This window comes from Nanorana parkeri, unplaced genomic scaffold, assembly GCF_000935625.1.
Source record: "Nanorana parkeri isolate BGI_ZX_2015 unplaced genomic scaffold, ASM93562v1 scaffold1217, whole genome shotgun sequence".
NCBI lineage: Eukaryota > Metazoa > Chordata > Amphibia > Anura > Dicroglossidae > Nanorana > Nanorana parkeri.
Window position 1 is genome coordinate 251,372 of NW_017307485.1, and position 23,551 is coordinate 274,922.

Below are 23,551 nucleotides of genomic sequence, written 5' to 3' on the forward strand. Positions count from 1 at the left end.
ATATGCCAGAGGTTGGTTTATTGCTATACTGTGAGAATAGACTTGAATACCAGGATATACCAGGATATCTTGTTGCACACACAAGAATTTTAATGATTTAACTAAATGGCTCAATAGAAAGACGCCCCCTCTTTCCAATTTTTTGCGCCATATTTGAAAAGCTTGCGACTTTCACCAAATATTCACTGGCAGTAAATGTGTTGTAAAGTAGCCACCTCTACAAGATCATTCCCATGATTGACTAGAATCTCAATACAAATTAGTAAACTAAATGTGAGATTGTATTCCATTTCAGGAGTGAGCTTGGAGTGGTGGTTACTTTACAACACGCATAAGGACTATGGGGAACAAAAGTAGCCCCCCTCCAGAAGGCAGGACAGTGTCAGCACCAATTCAGAGATGATTTGAAGATTTATAGCCAAATGATACCCAATTAAACTACATGTTTGTTAATAGGGATGCACTGATACCGTTTTCTCGGTATCGAGTACATGTACCGATACTTGTATTTCGGGACTCGTCGATACCGAGTACCGATACCGGTACTTCTGGTAGCAAAGAGCCATCTTCCCGGGCAATCAGGAAGCCAGGAAGGCTTCTTGCTTGACCAGGAAGCAGACTCCATTCTGTTTGGCAGACTGGATGCTGATTGGCCCGAAGCCAACTTCCCAGCCAATCGGTATTGAGGCCGGCTAAACAGATATGACAATATGGTGACACGATCCGGAACCTAATTTCTCTCACATAGATCCTTAGCCGCATTCATTAACATACCAGTCCCTCGGCCAGCGCTCTCCAAGTGGGCAGACACTGCTCTCCAAGATCTCCCCCATGTCTCCTGTGTACAAAGCCCACATGATCGGTGCTCAGCCTGCTACTGCCCATGCGCAGACTGCCCAGCGCTCTCTTTCCAAAATCCTGTGCATGCGCAGTAGCAGGCTGAGCGCCGATCACGTGAGCACTGTGCAGTGTGCACACAGGAGACGGCAGATCTGGCAGAGGGACTGGTTTGTTAAAGAATGTTAAGGATCTATGTGAGGGGAATTAGGTGTCTGCAGGGTGGGGGTCGTGTCGCTATATTATCAGATTTGTTTGTCCGGGTCGACATTGATTGGCTGGGAAGCCGACTTCCCGGCCAATCAGCATAGAGCCAGCCAAACAGCATGGAGCCAGCTTCCCGGCTCCATCTTTCCTCACGGCACTGCCGGAAGTTCTAGTATCGGGAAAGGTATTGGAGCATCTGGGCGAGTACGAGTGCTCGCCCAAATACTCGGTATCGGCACTGATACCGATACTAGTATCGGTATCGGTGCGTCCCTAATAGTTAAGGTACTGGAATGCATTTTTAAGAATTTACTCCTGAGTTTAGTGTCACTTTAATGACAGAAGTGTCTGCCTAAAAGTGGATGGTGGTGTTAAAAAGACACAGGATGCTCTGGGCATAGCATGTAGGGCATGTAGTAACAGAAAATTCCAAGTACCCCTTTAAACAGTCATCTCTACAAATCTTATCATTTACATAATCTTGTGTTTCTTTTCCACGTGGGAGTGTTTGCATTGCATTTTCAAACAAAACACACACTGTGTTCTCCCCCGGTATTCCCACATACTGTTTTCTTTTGATGTTCCCCGCAGATGGGTTGATTGTCTATCAGTAAATAAGTTCATTAAGCTATTACTGGCAATGTAAATTAAACTGTATATTATTGTGTGTCAAATCATTGCAGTTATTTTTGGTCCTTTCCTATCATAATCTGTCACATCCCAGATGGTAGCAACGTGAAATATGTAGAACAGTGAGACATTGTTGTGTTGTAAATCCTCCAGCATGAAGAAACCCTAACTGCAGGAAAACATTTTATGATTTATGGCATCTATTCCCTGACATGTCAATACTAAAGATAAATCCATATATCAAGCTTTCATATAAAATGAAGGCCAGCAAATACATTATGTATAATATCACAAAAAGGGCTGGTAGATCATTCTAGTTTTATTCAATACCAAACAGTAATATTTACGGGGCTGCCAAGAAAATAACATATTTAATCACAATTTCTTTGTTTAAAACATGTTCTTAAAAATCTTTTTCAAAATGTGGCAGAGGAAAATGTAGTTCTTGGCTTCTCATATACAATACAACCTTATAGTAAATTAGCCCTATAGTAATGGTACAATATAAAAAATTAGGTTGCAGCAAGTAAATAGATACTAAACATGTCAAGCTCCAAAATAGCACGCTCCCGTGAAATGGTGAATAACTACAGCACCCAAAATTGTCCATAGGTGGTGCTTTAAAAGCGTCTACAGGTCATCAAGTCAGAGATAACCATGAATATTGGCTCTAGAATGATTGCTCTCAGTCTGGCATGCACAGCAATACCGACAACATGTGTGGTGCAATATTTGTTTATGTACATAGGCGTAACCAATTCATGTTTGCGTTCCTATGTGCATGTACGCAGGGGTGGGAGACTTTTTTAAAAAAAAAGGGGCATCTCCCTTTCCTCTTGCAACCCACACCTGTCATGCCAGTCCCAGGGCCCGCAGGACGGGCAGCAGACCCTTGAATGCATGGAGAGGGGGAAGGGGGGGTCAGGTATGAGTGAGGCAGCAGATTTGATGACTTGTGGAAGTGGTCGAGTGGTTTTACAGCCACCTGTATCACAACCAGCTTAAAGTCGTCAGTTAGCTTTACCCATGTCTGCTTTCAGGGCCCCACTGTAACTTCCGTATGCCATCTGGTGGCAGCAGTAAAAGGCTTCAGGGCCTGTTCACATGAGTTTCAGGTCCTGATCAGGTTTGGATCAGGTGCGGATCAGCAGACGCGGTGCTATGTGTTTTGCCGCATTTTTGATGCGTTCAATTTAAAATTTTGCTGCAGTGGGGCTGTCAGTATGTTAGCTGCAGTGCAGTGCGTTTTTGGTGCGTTTTCGGACTGTTTCCTGACCGTACAAAATGTGACATGCAGTATTTTTATGTCGTAACCTGAACGGACTGCGCATACATTGGGATGCATTTTTAGTGCAGGAGCGTACAGATCAGGTCAGCACAGAAAACGGACGTCGTGTGAACAGGCCCTTAAAGGAATAAATATTTTTTTTAAATATATTCCTCCTTTATCAAGATCAAAACTAAAATAAAAATGGAAAAATAAATGCCTTAATCTTTTATTCCTTGTAAATAAATAATTTTATGTAGTTTTAAATCCAAGTGGATTTTTTATAATTATTTGGTAAATATTTAGAAAAGTGCAGAAACGGCCAATTTTTTGGAAGAAAATCTAAAAAAGATGAAGCCAATGTTTAGAGTGAGTATGTAATCTAATATTTGTGTACCATACGCAATAACTGCACTGGGGAAATTCAACTCCCAAGTCATAGCATGCTTTAATAGCTGCACAGAATGATCACTATTGCTCATGTGACCATCTATCCATTTTTCTGGTTTCTCCACATACAAAGAAGAAATATCTTTACTGCATATGATTCACTTCAGAACATCATTGGATATGAAGCACAGAAGCCAGGTCCCATTATCCCCATTATCAATTTCATCCATACAACTCTAAACTGGACTTTTACAGCCATGACCAGCTCAATCAAAACATTGGTCTGCTTGGAGATTGGAATGTTCAGACTGCCAAACCTGTTTGTGAATCAGAAGAGCCACTTATCTCTAGTCTCAGCAGTCCAGAGATGAAAAAAAAACACACACCACCTGGCATTGTTGGAATAAAATCTGTGTATACCCACATTAGTAAAAATAGCAAGTATAGAGCATATTGATGAAGAAAGAATTACAGTGCATTATGTGGAATCAATTACAGAGAACTGAAACTTGTGACTGTATACTGCTGGCATATAACAAAGAATCATTTTGTGCTTTCTTGGAGGTGCAGAGAAAAACTAGCGCTTGTTAATGGTATATGCAGAACTCATACAACGTGCACTGTTGTCCAAGTGGAGTGATAAAGGATCATTTGAAAGACCAAGGGGGTTATTCAGTAAGCTGCCGAAGAGAGCCAGATGAATAACCAAGCCAAATTGAACAGAGCAGAAGCCTTTTCGGCCATTCACTTCATGCATGTAAAACTATTCTTAGCCATACATTGGCTTCAACCTGTATCACCTACCTTCGGCTCAACTTCCGAACAGCCTCAGCTCGTTTGGCTGAACCAAAGGGAAGAACCTGTTTGTCTCAGCCGATGCAACATCTGGATCTGCTGAAATAAACGTTTATTCTCAAAGGGGCCGAACAGCAGAGAGTGAAATGCCGAATGCTTGGTTCAGCTTTCAGCTCGGCCGTTCCTCAGGGGTAATGAAGCAGAATGAAAAATTGAATTGTAAAAAACAGTGCAAGGTCCCCTCCCCAATTCATACCAGACACTTTAGGTCTGGTAGGAATGTTAGGAGGGACCCCAATGCCAAAACAATTTTAAAAAATGAGCAGTGGCCTGGCAGGGCAGGAAAGGGAGGGGGGACGAGCAAGGGAGCACCCCCCTCCCCTGCACCATACCAGGCCACATGTCCTCAACATTGTGAGGGTGCTTTTACTATTTTAATAACTCTTTGGTGAATGAGTAGGGGTAACAACTACCCCTTACTCATTCACAAGGGGGGGTAGCATCTGGGTGCGTCTTCATGATGCAGATGGGCCCCCCTGCCCGCAGAACCCCACAATCACTGGCCAGGGATGTGAGGAAGAGGACCTAAAGGGTCTGGTAAGAATTTGTAGGGGAACCCCATGCTTTTTTTTTTTACATGGGGGTCCGTCCTAACATTTCTACCAGACCTAAAGGGGACAACAAAGGGTTTCTGCAGCGACCTGAAGGATTAGCTTAACATCCAGCTAAATCCTTTGGCTCTTTAGTAATTGTTTATGAACACACAAACAGAAAGGGGTTTATTTACTAAAGGAGTAAAGCATGTTCATTTTGCAAAGGAATTTTTTATTAAGCTTAGTGAGTGTGATAAAAATTCACTTTGCAAAGAATACCCAATCACATGCAAGGACAATGAAAAAAAAAACATGTTTGTAGGGTGCATGCATTTTAAATAGCATTCTTGCATGCACCCTGATGACAGGACCAGAAACAGTACATTATGCATCACTCTGTCTTTCCCTACCTCTGTGGCCTCCATCATCTCATCAAGAGTGTCTAATAGGTGTCAGACATGGGGCCAAACCCAAGTGCAATAGACACAGATATGTAAATAGCTTGTCGGAGGAAAAAGAGCTGAAACGAACAGCGGGTTTGCACAATTGCACTGAGGTAACACACGTCACGCGCATCATTGCACTGCAGCATGTCACAACGCACAGTAATTGCCAGGTGTTGCGCTCCCTAAAAAAAAGTAAATGTGTCTATTTTTATCAAGATTTCGTTTGTTGGCAGCCCATTCAAAATGTGTTGCCTGTTTTAATGCAACATACATTAACACATTAACATGCATGCGCTACCACACTGCACAGGTATGAACCTGGCCTAAAGCTGAACTCCTGGCAGATATACATGGCACAATAATGCAGCTCTGCATTCAATAATACAAAATAAATGTCATTTTCAAATGTAACCAGTGTAAGTATCTGAATATGACTTGTTTTCAGCTTTTTGTGATGCACTGTACAGCAGAACTAAGACTGAGCGAAGAAGGGACAGGACTGCTGCATGCAAATATGTTGCTGATAGGAGAGAGCAGAGTGACCAGAGGGGTATCCTCATGAGTTCTCTGCTGTTCTTTCACTGTCTTGCTAGAAGCCTGTGGTTGGAGAAAGGACACTACTGTATTTCTTAAGAGTAAGTAGTGTCATACAACTGGGTGTGCTGTGTGGCAGAACTGTGCAAATCTAAGGACTGGTTGGACAGAAATACAAATCCTCTGGCAGGCAAAACAACTCCCTAACTTTATTTAATGTGTGTATTTAATGCTAAGCCTGGCATTCGGCTTTAAATCAAACACATCTGTTTCTAACATTTTAGTTACATTCTACTCCTCTAATGTCTTTTCTTTCAGAGTTACTGACCTGGGAGAAGCATGCGACAAGTAAAGTCAAAGTGAAGCTAGGCATCTTGATCTATACTTGTCTTGTGTTAGCTTAGAAAGTGAAGGCATTAGATCAGCATTGATGCAAAGCACCTATTTGGAGGACAGGTCAACAATGATAGCATCTGTACATTTCTCAGCACAGGTCTCCTTTAAAACTTGAATGAATAAAGCATGGATCTCAAAGTTCCTGAATAGTTGCGCTGTGTCTCTATCGTCATAACTCTTCAACTGACCTACTTTAAGGGAATTAAGAAAAAAATAGTTACATTCTGAACCAAGCGTTTGCTGATTACCACACTGCAGAGTCTGGTATTCAGAGGGATATTTCCAGACAGTCTTGGCATGAGCTACCTATTTCACATGACAGATCCTCGCGGACCACTTGCAAATATGAAGAAGTCGCGTCAAGCTTGAATGATCTTCTGCCAGTTTCAGTTCTTTACATCTAAGTCATCCTGACGGATTTCCATGTCCTGGTTCCCAGAGCAGTGAACGTACTCGGCAAAAGATTGTGCACATTTAAAATTTGATGGCTAAAGGATACCAACTCTATGTTCAAAGATCATGCCACACTAGGCCACAAGTGAATGATGTTGCCCATCCATCAAAGAATGCTATCAACCATGTTATAACCAATCTCCAGGTTTAAAAAAAAAAAAAAAACCTACCCTTGCAATGGTGATACCCCCACACTACAAGGGTTAACTGCTTTTTTGTCTAGGGGTATTGTATAAAGGACTTTTGATTACCTGATCACTCTTCCCACTGGCCTCAAGACTGGTACCCACAGCGTCTCACCTCTCCACTCCAGCAGCTAGAGGTTCCGCTGATGTCACCATGCACAATGCAGGGCCCATAGCTCTGCATTATATATGAGGGCATAGAGGGACAGTCCACAAGTTGAAGTGAAGGGGAGAGAGAAGTGAGAGTCGATTGCAAGGGGAGTAGGGATTAGGAAAGTAAATATCCTCTTCACAATACCCCTTAGACAAAAACAAGCAGTTAACCCTTGCAGTGTTGGGGTAACCCTATTGAAGGGGTACCTTTTTTACCCAGAGATAGGCTTTAAGTAATTTTTACAGTACACGTAGCATCCCGAATGCACTGAACAAACAAGCAGGATGCTACCTATTTTAAGTGCAGAGCTACCATTGGACCCACAGTCCACTAAGTGGAACTTTTAGCAACAATACTAGTCAACATGAATTTATTCCTGATATGTAACACCACATGTAACAGAGACGTGCGTTACCTTCTGTGCTGGGTGAGGCATTTCCCAGCTCCACCCCCAGCATGTTGACATCCCGCCTCCAGTTTGCCAATGCCCCGACCCCAACCCTGTCACCAAGCTATGTGTGGAGGAGGAAGGGAGGAGACAGGGAGGAGCCTCTCCGTCCCTCACTTGCTAATCACTGGTGAGGCATCGAGATCGATGTCCTCAGTGTTTGTGGTTTTTTTTTTACTGGACAGCTTGGACCAATGGCACTTTGCTATTGTCCAAACCATACACAGACCTCAAGCATCTAACATAGAGTAGAGGCTGTTGCAGCTCTGGCCTCACCATGTTAGGTTACACAAGCAGTGGGGAAGCCCACTACTGTGTAACCTAACTTAGCTGGCAAAAGCTGGATGCAGCGCTGCCTGTAATTAACAGGCAGCACTCTGTCCATGACAGGTTACACAGCGGGGAGGCTTTCCGGAAGCGATGCTGATTGCATCACTTTTAGCTCTTCAGCTGTCCTTCCCTGGCTAAAGAAGCCGGGGATGAAGCTACCCAAGCACAATCTGCTCTTAAATAGCTTCTTTGCAATGGAAAGGTGACACTAGGGGCCTGTTAGACCTCTAATGTCACCTTAATGAAAACTTCTCACCACTAATATGCTATCACTTAGGGGGCTTGTGAGCTTCGCTATGTGATGGCATTAAAGTTATTTATTTTTTTTAAGTAAAAAAAAAGTAAATTAACATGAATGTAAAACAAATGAAAGTCCCTGCTCCGTGAACGTGTACATACTACATAACCACAGGTAGGGTGCGCCTACGTGTGAAAACTATGATAGAGCTACACATGTGAGGGCCAATATTTATGGTTAACGCTAAACTGATGACCTGTACAGGTTTTTAAAGCATCCCCTGTGGACAATTTGGGGTACTGTAATTTGTCACCATTTCATGGGCGCATGCAATTTATAAGTTTGGCATGTTGAGTATCTATTTACTAGGCACATCCTTCACCCTTATCTTTTATATTTTGTAAAAATGGGTATTATGTTGTGTTTTTTGCAATTAAAATTTGTACAGAAATCTTATATTTGATAGAGTTCTGCTAATATCATGTGACGTAAAATATTGCAACTGCCACCTTTTTATTTTGCAGGCACAGTTTTATTAGTGACTGTAGAAACAAAGTGTCCAGTGTGGACCAGAAAAGAAAGACAAGATAAGAAAAAAAGAAATCACAATTTGTACATTTTGATCTCTGCTGCAATATGCCTGCAGCTTACTGGAGCCATTAATGGTAAATACAGCCCTGCCCATACATACACTCAAAAGTTCCTAGGTATATGTAACAATCAGATACCAGTCAGTAAACTATACAAAACCTACATGCTAAAACATGTTCCCACCTATGTTGGCCTGGAGGCAGATTGGAACTGGGACTTCATGGTGCATTAGACCTGACAACCAGAATAAATGATTGAGAGGACCTGTCTTTATACCCAATATTTCATAGGACTAGGTTACAGGGTTATTCACAAAAGGGTGAAGAGTTTGGAGAAGACAGGAGAAATGAACAATCTAGGCCAAATCAGCTGATTTTGAAAAATTCTCCAATTCAGCTCAATTTCCAGTTCAGCTATGTTGTCCCAGTTTGTTCACTTCTCCTGCCTCCTCCATACTCTTCACCCTTTTGTGAATAACCCAGTTAATATTTATCTGTATATTTGTCCCTTTACAAAGTTTGCCAATGCAACCTAGTTGAATCAATTCTTTATGATATTAAGAAATGTCTGTAGAATTCCCTGAACATGTATTGTTCTCGATTAGCTTTGCTTCACTTTTCCACACATTTAGCAATGCCTCATTTGCTACATTTCAGGCATATTAATGAAGATAATAAGATGTATATGAAATCAGTTAACATGGGTATAGCAACTCAGATGAATGCCACTTGTCACAACATAAAGCACTTGAATCAAAGGCTGACAGTAGACTGATAAAGTGAGATCGCATTTGTACAGTAAAATGCTGCAGATTGTTATTTACTGTTCCACAGGATCTCTACAATACTACCACAGCTTAGCCGGGTACATAAAATATAATAGCTGTAATATATCTAGCCTAGCTACACAAGAGGACAGACTGGGTTACACACCGAAGATATAAAAACATAAACAAAATTTAAGAACGTTATCCTCTGACAGCAAAGATGCATAATCTTTATTTTCAGATAGCATTTATAGAATATCTAAAGCATAACATTTGAACACAGAGCACAGTATATTGACTTGTTTGTAATATTATATGTAAGCAATTTGCACATGATTGTTTGCGTACAATATTTTTATGAAGGGTGAACTACATTATTTAAAGAGTGGTTCTTGGGCACAGAGCCTGTTTTTTTGTTATAGCTCTCGACTGCTGCAGAAATAACTCTTGTAGACGTTTCATAAACCTAAAAGGCAAGGTGCAGCTAAATGTATGAATACAAAATAAAACACATTCTGTTTATACTAAGTTATTATAGAATATTTATAATCAGCTGTTTAGACTAAACTTTTCTCAGAAAGCTAAACTGAACTAAACAGTAGACTTAGGCAGGACATAGACAGAAGATAACAGTGCTGATATGACTACAAAATGATCCACTTTTTCCCAGGTGTACACCCATTATTTTATTTTTATTGTACAGATATCAAAAGGCAACACCCCTCTTGTCACTCTTAACGTGGTATAGCCTACCGATGACAAAAACCAAACATAGGCATTTGATGCTTTCTTTAAATTCATCAAGTGGGTTTGTCTGCAAAAGTCTGAAGGATAGGCATGTCATTTATTACCTATTCATCCTGAAATCTGAAGTCTTGGACAATGACCGCTGACTATCTTACTGTACAGTATATGTCTGACTGCCCAATTTAGGATGCCATCTTATATCTCCCATTTTCCACCTATTAAAGTGACACTAAACTCAGAAGTTAAATCCTAAAAATGCATTCAAGTACCTTAACTATAAAAAAAATTGTCTTGTTTATGTATAACTCAGCTGTAGATCCTCAAATCATCTCTAAATTTGTGCTGACAATGTCCTTCCTTCTGTACGCTCCAAGATCACTCCCGTGATAGACTATAACTTCAATACAAATTAGCTGACTGAACATGAGTCCATTACAGGAGTGAGTTTGGAGCTGTGGCTACTTTCGGTCCAAGTGCATTAGACCTAACAGTATAAAGTAAACACTGCAACCCATTTACCTTTTTCTTAGTTTTCTGTATTGGGCTGCAGCACATTTATCACAGCTCATCTAACACGATGAAAAAGATGGTAGTAGAAGAGCACTTCCTGAACCCTGTGTTATGTAACTTCCCCTCTCTTTATTTCCCCCTTCATCAATGATATTCAAGCTGCAAAGCAGGTCTGAATGTTATTGATGGCTGTGAGACACATCTCACAAATGATTTTTCTTGCTGTTTGCGAGGAACAGAAATAAACTTCAAGAGGGTTGTTCCAACATCTCAAGCAGGTGGGCTAAGGAGCACAGTATTGCAGTCCTGAAAATATAGGCTACCTATGCTCTGTACTTGAATATCAAAACGTATAAATGTAATGTACCTGAAAACACTAAGGGGGTTATTGACTAAAGAGACGAAGGATCCAGACGTAGCTTCGGCTGATCCTTCAGCTCTCTTCGGCCGACTGAACAAGTGAGCTGCTGGACCTTCGGCTCAGCTGATCCAGGTGTTGGATCGGCTGAGTTGAAGTCCCTCTGCATTTCGGCTCAGCGGAACATGCAGAGCATGTTCGGCTGACCGAAGGCAGCCGATGTACGGCTGAAATCAGATGTACTGAGCCGGAGTGAATAGCTGAACAGCTTTTGGCTCACTTCAGTTTGGCTCAGTTATTTACTCGTTTGCCTTCGGGAGCTAAGTGAATAACCTTGTTAGTTATCCTAGAAAGTCTTCTTGAAACTTATAACACCATACCTGACACTTGTTTCCTGCTTTTGTTACGGCTTGCATTTTCTTTTTAAAATGTATTACAGTCTGCATTTTATTTCTGGGGTTTATTTTTATTGAATCTAGTTGGGTACTAGTTCATGCAGGATTCATATTAAAATATTGTGCTTCATAATTAGACATGACTGGTCCTTTACACAAATTAAGCACTTGTTCCTCTTGTGTCATTATGTTAATCCTGGTATGTTTATTTTGTGATTTCCCAAGATTGTTAATTGCTTTGGAATATGTTGGTAATTATGAAAGCCAGTTAACTGCCTAACTTTGAATACAAAATTGAGCATCTACTGTTATATAGGTTTTTAGGGCATAATATTTATTTTATTCAATTATATACATCACTATATTCTGCAGATTGAACCGATCAAATTAGCCCCAAAGGAGATTACCATCTAATGTCTCTACCACATTCACATAGACATAAACATAATAATGACGACAGTATTGGATGGAAGCCAATTAACCTATCATTATGCTGTTGTTTTGTGGTCAGTAATTAAAATACATAGAGGAAATTCAAGTAAACATACAGAAAGAATGCACACTCCAAGCTAACAAAATCCCCTTTGGGAACTCATCCCAAGACACCAGCACTGCATGTGCTAACCACAGAACCACCATGACACCCAGATTCCAACTATCATGTATCTCCTATAGATGGTTTGTCATACATACCTCAAATGTGGTTCATGTGGGTCATCATATGCTTTGTGCAGGACAAATAATTGATTTGTTACTTATTGTTATTTACTTTATATTGATGCAAAGACTACTTCATCACTGTCAAGCCGCAGTTTCTAAAGGAAGTAAAATACTTTCTTGTATTAAAGGGGGTATAGACTCCAGAGATAAAATCCTGCCCCTCTACAAAGCATTAGTAAGACCTCATCTGGAATATGCAGTTCAGTTTTGGGCACTAGTTCACAAAAGGGATGTTGAGAAAGTGCAGAGAAGGGCGACTGGAGGCATGGAGGAGCTTAGCTATGAGGAAAGATTCACTGACCTGAATTTGTTCTCTCTGGAGAAGAGGGTGATAAAGGGGGGACATGATCACCATGTATAAATACATGAATGGTCCATATAGTGAGCTTGGTGCAAATTATTCACTTTAAAGTCCCTGCAAAGGAGAAGGGACACTCTGTGTCTGGAGGAAAATAGGTTTAACCTTTGCATTCGGGAAAGATTCTTCACAGTTAGAGCTGTGAAAATATGGAACAGACTCCCCCAGGAGCTAGTTCTAGCTAGCACAGTAACTGTTTAAAAAAATCTGGATGTATTCTTAAATGCACAGCATATTACTAGATATTGAGTTCTTATAGGAATAATAAGCACCAGAGATTGTTGGTCCAAGGAATATCCGATTGCCTTATGGGATCAGGAAGAAATTGTTTCCCCTGTTGGAGCCAACTGAACTATGCCTATTAGGGTTTTTTGTTACCTTCCTCTGGATCAACAGGGGGTAACTGTGGGCATAGCATTCCGTTTTAGGTTTTTCTTCTTTCTTTTTTTTTCTTTTTCTCCTCTTATCTCGATGAACTCGATGGACATGTGTCTTTTTTCAACCTCACTAACTATGCATCTACCACCTCTGTAAAGACTATCAAATATCACAAATACCTTTCACGTTGGTCCTGATGATGGGGATATATTGCATAAATGCAGTGACCTTTTTCATGAAATGGAATATTCACATTAAACAAATATGTGGTGTACATGCCTAAGTAATCTAATGATCAAAACCTATATCTGACTTGTAAATAGATTCTCTTGTATATCTATTTATGTGTTAATAAATTTGTTTTTATATTATTATAATTCTTGTTGTTTTACAAAGTCTTGAGTGCTATCATTTAACGTAAAAAAATCTATTTATATAATTTATGGGATGATTAATAATAATGATTAGGATGTGATCTGAATGCCTAAGCAATAAAATAAAGTACACTCCTTCATATAATACAATGGGGAGTCAACTACAGAATAATGACACACACGGGTGCCACAAAACTAACACATATGACATAAATCTAACAGCAGTATAAAATGTCATAACACCATGTAGTGTAGACAGAAATGTAATTTAATGGTGGAAAGAAAGTATCTGACAAGTGAGGGCTTGTTCACACCAAATGCAGACCAGATCTGGATGAGTTTCTGCATATGCAGTGCAGTGCATTTTGATGCATTTTTGCCACATTTTTGATGCGGTCCGTTTTTTATTTTTAACCTAAAATGGGCTTTCAGGTGTACTCCAGTGCGTTCCAGAGCGTTTGCATGTGTTTTTGATGCGTTCAAAAGCAGGAAAAATAGGGCCTGCTGCAGTTTTTCCACATGCACTGAAACAGAACGCTGTGGTGTGAACTAGAGCCCAAGATACCATTGGAGTACATTGGGAGCATTTTGATAGGTTCTGTAACGGCTCTGCTCTGCATCTGCTTGGCACTTTTTGTGTACAAGCCCTGAGAGTTAAGAAAAAAAATATTTTAGCCATTACAACTAACAGATATTTTTGGTGATTAATTCAAAGTGCAATAATTCCTGTTAGAGTTAGTCACAACACATTGAGGGGAATTTTTTCAAAACTGTGCCAGACAAAATCTGGAGCAGCTGTGCATGGCAACCAATCAGCTTCTCTGTTTCATTTTCACATCTTAACTGAACAAACTGAAGAGAGAAGCTGATGCACAGCTGCTCCAGTTTTTGTCTGCTCCAGTTTTGATAAATTCCCCCCAATATGTTGATTGTCACATATACTTCAACTGCAGCTGTCCCCATATATTTGTCCGCTCATTTCATACAGAAATAAGATACAACCTGGGGTAGGATTAGAATCTCTCCAATTTGTTACTGCTAATGCCGGCTGCAATAAGCTGTCCATTCAGTCTTGAAAAGTTATACAGACTCCTCTCCTGTACTGAAATTGCTGCTTACACTGCTGCTTAGAAACAGCAGCAAGTTAGATAGAGCCCACTTAATTTACTGAATGGAGGATGTTCAGTATCATATAGCACTTTGCTCTCCAGCTTTACTGTCCCTGGGCTACCATTTGATTCTTGGATTTTATGTGATCTAATCATGAAGAGATTTTTCCTCACTTCCTGTATAGCACAACCTGCCACCGTGACAGTAAGGTGAGGGTAAATCTCTAAAACAAAAGAAGCTCCAAATAGCAGTAAAGTCCTACAGAAGTTCTAATTGTCTCCTGATATATCCTAAAAAAAAAAAAAAGCTGGACTTGCACTTTAAACCAAGCCCCGTAGCTTATTGGCTGCCAGCTCTGTTGCTACATAGATTTTTTAAAAATAATAATATTCCACGCTATGGAAGCTTTCTACTACGCTACTGGAATAAGAAGTGGCTATGCTCAAAGTGCAATTACTTGTAATAAATATATCAGAAAATATATAAAATAAATAGGTCAATATTTAGCTCTGTGCACTTTTTGATAGACATAGATTTTTTGACTGGTTCCTTCGATCAGCTGATCAAGGGATGCTGGACAGACAATGGCACCCACTGTGCGAATTTTGGCCAGTTCCTCAAGAAGCGGCTGAAATTTGCATGGTGTTTATTATCCATAATATCGTTAAATTTAACCAATACCAATAATCTATGTCTATCAAAAGTGCACAGAGCTAAATATTGACCTATATTGACCGATAATCGGGGCCGATATAATATTATCGGCCCCGATTATCAGTAGATTCAATAATCAGTTGATCCCTAATTAGTTACAATAAGTAAGTATTACAGATATATCTGTAAAAAATAAGTCAAGGCAACTGTGCTTGCTGTATTTTTCTTGAAGATGTTTCATCCAACCAGCTTTTTCAATTCAGAATGACTTGTACTAAAACTTCTCTGGGAATAAATATGGTAAATGTTGCTCCAACTCACATAATCTGTTAGTCACAACCAGGTGTTGATTGCATTTGCATACTCAACGTCCAGGAGGAGTTAATAACCTGCCCAGAGAGAGGTGTTATAACAGCATTGTATGTAGCAGACAATAGATGTCTCACCCCCCACACCTCTATTCAAGCTTGGTTTCTCCATTTTTACATAAATTACCTCTTTCTCACCTGTTTTAAACCAGTCCTCCTCCCTGTCTAGGATGCGTACTTGACTGTCTTCAAAGGAGTGACCTTTTTCCTTTAGATGTAGGTATACTGCTGAATCCTAACCAGAGGGTTTGGCTCTTCTATGCTGTGTCATACGCTGGTGTAGCTGTTTTGTTTCACCGACATACAATTCTGAGCACTCCTCACTGCACTGGACTACATACACAATGTTGTTCATCTTGTATTACAGAGGCAAATGAAAAACAATAATAAAAAAAAAAGTTGTACAAAAAGTTTAAAAATGTTCAGGCATGTAAAAAATTTGCTATTGCTATGAATTTGCTATTTTTTTAAAATAATCTTCTATTTACTGTAAGTAGATTTGGCAATATAAAGTAAAGCCAGAAAGCGAGAACCACCATTTCCTCAGTCATGTATTAGCCTACACAAACAAAGACAAAATTGTTTCCAATGAGGAAAAACAAATTTGACAATTAGCAATGTTTGATAGACTAGTCAATTACTTATCAAGATCTGCATGGCCAGCATTAGGTGGTATTCTATCATGCCAATGTACATACGGAGTCTGCAGAATTCTGAAGGTTCTCTGAGGTTTGAATACGCTTCATTAATTACACTTATTAAAATGATTTGCAAACTCTTTCTACAAGTGGAAATAATTTACATAACGCTAACATTAGAGCTGATTACACAGGCTAATTGAGTTAGATGTTCTGGAACTTAGCTCATGCACGTAATGTTGACCCCTGACAGGATAATCAGAGGACTGTTAATTGTCAAACCTGTGCAATCTGTATTTTAACCAAATGTGTGATTTACCTATCACATCCTTTCTGAGACGAAGTGTAAAGATGCTTTCCTGTGCAGCAGCAGATGGAAGCTGAATTTTCAAAGCAAAGCGTTTGTTTAATTAGCTAATACCACTCCTACTGCTGTTCTTTGCAAATGATTTGATCTTGCCAAATGGTGACAAGGGCATATTTTCAATTTCTCCTGATGAATTTTTAACTATTTCAGCACCAGGAAATGTAATCTACATCAACCACAAACTGCGTTACATAATGAAAGGGTAATGATTTTTAATTTTCTAGACGCGTTACATGCATTGTAGCTACTAAATATTTCTTAATTGCACCTGAGCTGTCCGCACTGGTGTATAACTCCACCTGCCATCTGTTTCTAATCTGCAATGTAGACAAAAATGAAATAGCATTAGAATAAAGGCCTCTACCTGATATTGATTTCAATTATAACCCACAAGAGTCAGATTCCGTTAAAATTAAATATGAAATTCTAATAAACTGGCGTTACTGTGTTGTACAAAGAAATTTTATCTTGAGCATCATTATTTTTCATTACTGTGCTCTACCATATTTCTCCGTACGATAATATATTTCTTCACTCACAGTAAACCAGAATATTGATGAGATGAATGTGTTGTAGAGATTATACAAGAGTAACCTGATCGCTTCCTTATTACAATTATCCATTCGCCTTAGCTGGCACGATGTCATCCTCTTGGCTACATTAGAATGAGTGCCGCACTGATCCTGAAAAGTAGCAGCTTTAAGTCATGCACCGTAACTCAGAGAAGCATGAATAAAGCTGCAGTGGATTTGATGGGCTTTGGCAGCTCAAGAACATTGTCTACAATTTCAAGAGCCATACTCATCTAAACACTGGAGCAACCTTATATCAGTCTAAACACTGCACTGTATCATCAGACTTCACATGGAACATTACTGTTTGACAGACTTTTAATTTAACATTATTCCTTGATTACACAAATAAATTATGTACAAGAGCAAACGTTGGCCATAATTATCTTTCATGTCTATCACTAGTAGCTCTATACTACCAGTGCAACCGAATAAGTATTCAAAAGAATGAAAAACAAAAACAAATTTAAAGTGACAATAATATCAGAAGTTAGATCTTCAAAATACATTCATGTACCTTAACTATTAACAAAAATGTATCTTATTTGTGTATCACTCTGCTGTAGATCCTCAAATCATCTCTGAATTGGTGCTGACCCTGTCCTTCATTCTGGAGGGTGGCTACTTTTGTTCCCCATGGTCCCTGTGTGCGTTGTAAAGTAGCCATCTCTCCAAAATCGCCCCTGTGATGGACTACAATCTCACGTTTAGTTTACCAAGTTGTATTGAGATTGTAGTCCATCATGGAAGCGAGCTTGGAGCGGTGGCTACTTTACAACACACACAGGGACAAAAGTAGCCACTCTACAGAAGGAAGGGCAGTGTCAGCACGGATTTAGGGCTAGTTCACACCAGCCACAGTGTGTTCCAGCCCGATTGGGACCGGAATGCACTGGATCGCATTCCATCCGACTCACTTTGTTTTGGGGCAGGAGGGGGTGTGGCGGCGCTTTTAAGTCAATGGCACCACAGCCGGCCAGAATGTGATCCAGTACATCCAGAACGAACTGTGGCTGGTGTGAACTAGCCCTCAGAGTTGATTTGAGGATCTACAGCTGAGTGATACACAAATAAGATACATTTTTATAAATATTTCAGGTACTTGAATGCATTTTTAAGGTTTAACTCCTGAGTTTAGTTTCACTTTAATATGTTAAAATAATTTCAAAAGCTGTTTTCAATATTTGTACATTTGCAGCTTTCAGTGAAATAATACTTTATTACCATGGCAGGAAGGTAAAGACAACAATCTGTCCCCGCCTCCTAACTGCCCTTCTGTGTTGTTTTCCTATCAATTGCTCCTCCAACGAAGACATGTGCTGATGTGTACTAAACAGGCAACTTTTGTCGCCATCAAGAAACTCACTTTTAGAAGAGAGAAAGTGCCAGGAAGAGATCAGCAGCAGAAGGTGAAAAATAGATGAAAGCAAGTATTTTAGTAAAAATGTGTGTGCCAATTGTTTATGATACATGCTGCTTTAGCATCCAGTAAGAGTTTAGCATCTACTACGGGTTTACATAGTTACATAGTTAGTCAGGTTGAAAAAAGACACATGTCCATTGAGTTCAACCTATAGAGATATGAAAAAAGAAGAAAAGCCTGAACAGAACGCTATGCCCACAACTACCCACTGTTGATCCAGAGGAAGGCAATAAAAAACCACTATAAAGCATGGTTCAATTTGCTCCAGCAGGGGAAACAAAATGCCAAAAGACACTTTAATTGAGTTTGAACAAACACAGAACATTACATTGTGTGGCTTTGGGGCATGCTGAATACACTAACTTGTATTGGCTTTTAAGATTTTCCAGTTATATAGGATCTATATTGGCCTCACCTTTAGGGCACATACACACACATGTAATAAGCACTGCGTAAAGGTCTGTATATTGTATAGTTTTTTTTTACGGATCTGAACGCAGCTATATTGTATGGTATGGGCCCATGCACACAACTGCATTAACATTAGTAAAACTGTTCTTCGTAAACGCTCTGTAAAATTAACATGGAAAAATCTGCGTTTGTGGTCAGCACTTTATGCGCATATGAATCTAAACATGTTTAAACATATGCATACACATGTACACTCATAGCTAGTGAATAGAAGAAGCCTTTTATATGATCTGTACATGTCTGAATGCATGGTATGGAAGTCATTACTGTTCATTAGATGTGTTTTTTTTATGCAGGATCTTACTGCCAGCCTCTATCAGCACAATCCTGCATAGATATCAGTAAATGAATTATGGTCACATGCATGAGCCTTTACTGATAATCAGATATGCATAAATCAGAACACGAAAATAAATATCTATTCTCTGAATTTGTCATTAGCAAGAGAAAACTACAAATAAGATTTGCAGTAGCTACATGGACCATATAAGAATGGCCTTTACTGTAAACACTGGAAGACTTTTGGAAATGTGTTAATTTTTAGCACTTGTAATTTCATAAAGAGTCTCCTGACTCAAGTTTTGAATAGAGTAGGGAAGGTTTACAATCCTGTTAGATTTGTTTCTTTGCCATCTGTGTCCCTTTGGGGAGATTATCCTTTACTTTTTGTCTACATAACAGCAAGTGAAGGAAATACTTTCTTAGACAGTTGTCACTGCACCTACTGTCTCCAATAAAAGATCCAGTATCCTTTAGCAAAATATTCATATGCACTTAGCTAATATGCCATTTCAGTGAACAGTCAACATAGTATTATGCTTGTCTGTATTTGAATGTTGAATTAATACATAATAATTGAACAAGACACTAATCAACCACAGAGTTAAGCTTTGGTTCCTGAAACCTATTTGTATCCATGTGAATAAACAGATGTCTTGAGCATAAAACTAAACCAATATGTAGAGAAAATTCTGTAATGACTGCAGCCCAGATTTTCATGTTACAAAATAATAAAAATTATGAATGCACTGCAATTTCGGCCGCCGCAACATATCCGCTGAAAATGGCACTTTGAGGAAAATGCCAAAAGTGCAGTGCATGCCTGGTTTCTCTCCTCCCCACTGTGCGCTGCTCTGTGTCCCCTCTGACACAGCGCAGCGTCCAGCAGGGAAAAGAGAAACTGTCAGAGGAGGCAGAACGGTGCAGGGGAGGAGAGCGATGTGAGCTGCAATGTCACAGGAGATGGGGTTCTCCTCGCGCGCTGCCCCCCTCACCCCCCTCTGAACGATCAGGATGGAGAGTGGTGTGGGGGGTGCGGTGTTGGCCTCATTCTAAGGTTCCAAAATTCCTTATGGTAGTGCTGTTTCTTTAAGTATAATCTAGTTAAAATTGGGTTTCGGTTTATAAAGTTGATAAAGCTGCTAATATGCAAATGTACCTAGGCAACCAGAGTAATGTAATGTACCAACCTTCCTTTAAAAAGACTCTGAGGATAAAGTGCAAAAATTAAATTCTCATCTAAAAGACATTGCCATTTTTGAAGGTAGTCTTCTTGAATAGGTATGGGTGCTGCTGGTATTCAAAACTTCTGGCTGTGTCAGAAAGCTTGTTTCCTGCTGCACGCTGTGGTTTCTGCTGTTAGCAATTACATCACTACTATGTCCTGTGGAGATATAGTTACCGACGGAAGGAGCCACATCACCCATGTTTTATTTCGTAAAGCAGGTTCTTGCATCTGTTTTTTCCAACAAGAACCTAGTTCACAAAAGTAAACATTTCTACTTCCAAAGTATCTTATGCACTTTGAGTCCAACACCCTTCCATAAAAACAAGCATATTGAGCCCCAATGAAGAGAAACCCGTGGGACCCCAGAAAAAAAGTTGTTGTGTCTCTTCCAATTTAAATTTTACAAAAATAAAGAAGTTTGGTGTGGCTCTTTCACAAAATCTGGCAGGGGTGCCTGGATCACAGGACTGACTGCAAAGAATTACAAATCCTTTACCAAGTAAACAGTTCACATACGTGTTTCAACTGTGAATTTAGCATTTTTGTGTGCATTTCATCTTTAAGGTCATACAGCTATACTTGGTTTTGGAAACTCTAGTCATATTGACAAAAGTGTTATAATGTGTTATTTACAGAATGTCAAAGCTGTGTCTTATTTACCACCAGTACTGTATATATTATTGCTGTATGTGCCATTGTTAAATAATGCCAGTTTGTATACAACTCCAATTATTACCATGTCGCTGTTTCAATAAGCTGCACTGATTGGACAAACATTGTTATCATGTCAGTGCATATTCAAAAGTAGCTACTATTACATTTATTGATAGTACTAGAAAATGTTCATGTCAGTTCATATATAGAGAAAGGGTTCATTCACATCAGACCCAATGCAAGAACAAGGCAAGTGGCCTTGTATCCTACGGCTTAAATGATATTAAAGTCAAAAGGATTTTAAGCTATTTCAAATTCTGATGAAATAACTTACAATAGATGCTGCTCCTTTTTCTTTTCTTTAAAAGTTTCAGGCTTCCTGTTTTATAGTGACTCCTTTCTCAATTAGAGTGCTATGCAGTCACCATTGTGTGTGCTATTAAGCTGTGTGTGTCTCCACAAGCACACAGGCCCAGCAAATAAAGCTACTCCCCCCCCCCCCAGCAAAGCTCTGCTGTATATTTGCTTGATCTGAATTCATTATTGAAAACAGTTTGAAAGTTTAATATTACTTTAAGATCACACTAAGTCATTAGTGTGTGTTGAACAAAGAACATTTTCTATTTTTGCGCAGAGTAATCCAACATGCGTTAGCACATTATAATTTACTGCAGAACTTTAACATAGTTAAAAAAAGAAGAAAAAAATTAGAACTGTAATTCGTTATAACAACCCATTTCAGCACATGGCAGTGCACGTTCGCATTGCACACCAGCTTGCAAGCATTATGCGCTTTGTATTATGCACTGTGTGGATGAGCCCTAATTTATGATGTGGGTGCATGTCCTGATTGAAAGTTCTTCTGCATAAAGTTTGTGTGTTATATCAGAACAGCGTGGTAAAGCACAATGAACATCGGAGTTGCGTATACTATATAACATAGAGCACAGTGTATATCGGATTAGCATTTACTATATAACATAAGGTACAGTGTATATTGGAGCTCTATCTATCTATCTATCTATCTATCTATCTATCTATCTATCTATCTATCTATCTATCTATCTATCCAGTCTGTTGCTTTGCACAGTGCTGTCAGTCTAACAAAGTCTGGCAGAGGGATGGAGTGGGACCTTGACTTGGCTGTATTGCTTAACAGAAATGTGCCTGCCAGGGGCACCTGGAACAGAAGACTGCCCGAACAGAATTGCAAATCTTTTGGCAAGTATAACAGGTCACATACAGTATATGTATTTTAACTACATATTCAGCTGTTTGACTAGAACTCAGTTTCCTCAAGAAGCCACGTGGTGTGACTATTTGTGACTATCCATTTACGGTAAACGGTTATACTTATTCATATTTGTATTAAATAGCATAAAATATGAAATGCAATAAACAATATAGCTGTTTTAGGCCTGTTTTAACAAACTCTGGTACATTATTATAAGAAAAAGACAAAATAAGAGAGCCTGTTAGGTAGGTAGTGACCTGGAAATGCAATACATGATCTTGATTCAAACACTTGAGAAGTATTGCATATAAAAGCTAATTGATCTCTGCTCTTAGATATTGGCCTCAAGCCCACAAACAGTTGTTGCCATTGGTAATCTATGAAAGATGTTTAGCAGCCATTTCGTGCTCATAAATAAGCCAATAATGCAAAGCGGTAATGGGTCTTTTTTCATTAAACTACTAATTGGCCATTTAGGCCTTTTTCTGGTCTAAGGGGATGATTGAAGTCAATGGGATGTATCTGCTGAATTCAGCTAGAACAGCTGCTTAACAGCTTAATGAATTACCTCTGAACTAGTTGATTTTTAATATCTCAACACTTCCAATATGCATGCTCAGTTTTGTAAATGAAAGGGAACAACATTGTCTAAACAGTTGATAGGGAGGAACAGGTGCACACACTTGTGAAATCCAGATGTGAAAATTACATTTATAATGTCAGTACTGATTAGAACCTGATCTCTTAGAGGCGTGCTTGCATACAAATCATAATTTAACTGCATGGCTCCTGTTATTTTTGGAATTCATAAAGAAAGTTAATGTACCATATTTTGGTAACGCATGTTGTTTTTGTAGAATGTTTTTGTACTTCTAAGCTCAGGTTTCCTATGTTGCTGTTACCACCTAGACCATGAAATCAAATTCTAAAATGAATCTGAATTATGGCCAAAAGTTTTCAACAACTCAATTTGAATATTAGTTTAATCATGTTCTAATAAACAAACTAGCATTTGACAAGAATCAATATGGCTACCTTCACCATGTCTTGGGCTTTTCTCCTGTTCTGATGGGATTCTCAGTGATTTGTGACTAGGGCAAACACACAAATCCCGGTCACAAAAAAGTATCACTCCAACCTTTGTAAAGTCAAAATGTAATGTCCATCAATTAAAGAACATTGAATTGCCAGCTATTAATAAGCAAATGCATTTCAAATCATGTAAAACATCAGATTAGGAATCTTTTTCTGATTACTTGCATGCAGACGTGGGTAATCTCCGGAGAACCAAAACATTTATAAATCATGATTACCTTCATTTCACAATTTCTCAACTAATTACCTTACTGTCAGTAACCCAGGGGGGCCGTTCCTCACCAGGCGCGGGCATCGGGCACAGGCTCCTCCTCCTCCTGGCAGGGCACCTGGTGCTGGTGTGGCTGGTGCGCATGCA

The 23,551-nt window shown here is 39.4% G+C and overlaps 1 protein-coding gene across 1 annotated transcript in view; it reads right to left on the bottom strand.

Annotated features, from left to right (window-relative positions):
• The window catches only part of LOC108797053 (chondroitin sulfate synthase 3-like), a 333,921-nt gene that overhangs the window by 143,221 nt on the left and 167,149 nt on the right, over nt 1-23,551 (bottom strand). The window lies entirely within an intron of this gene.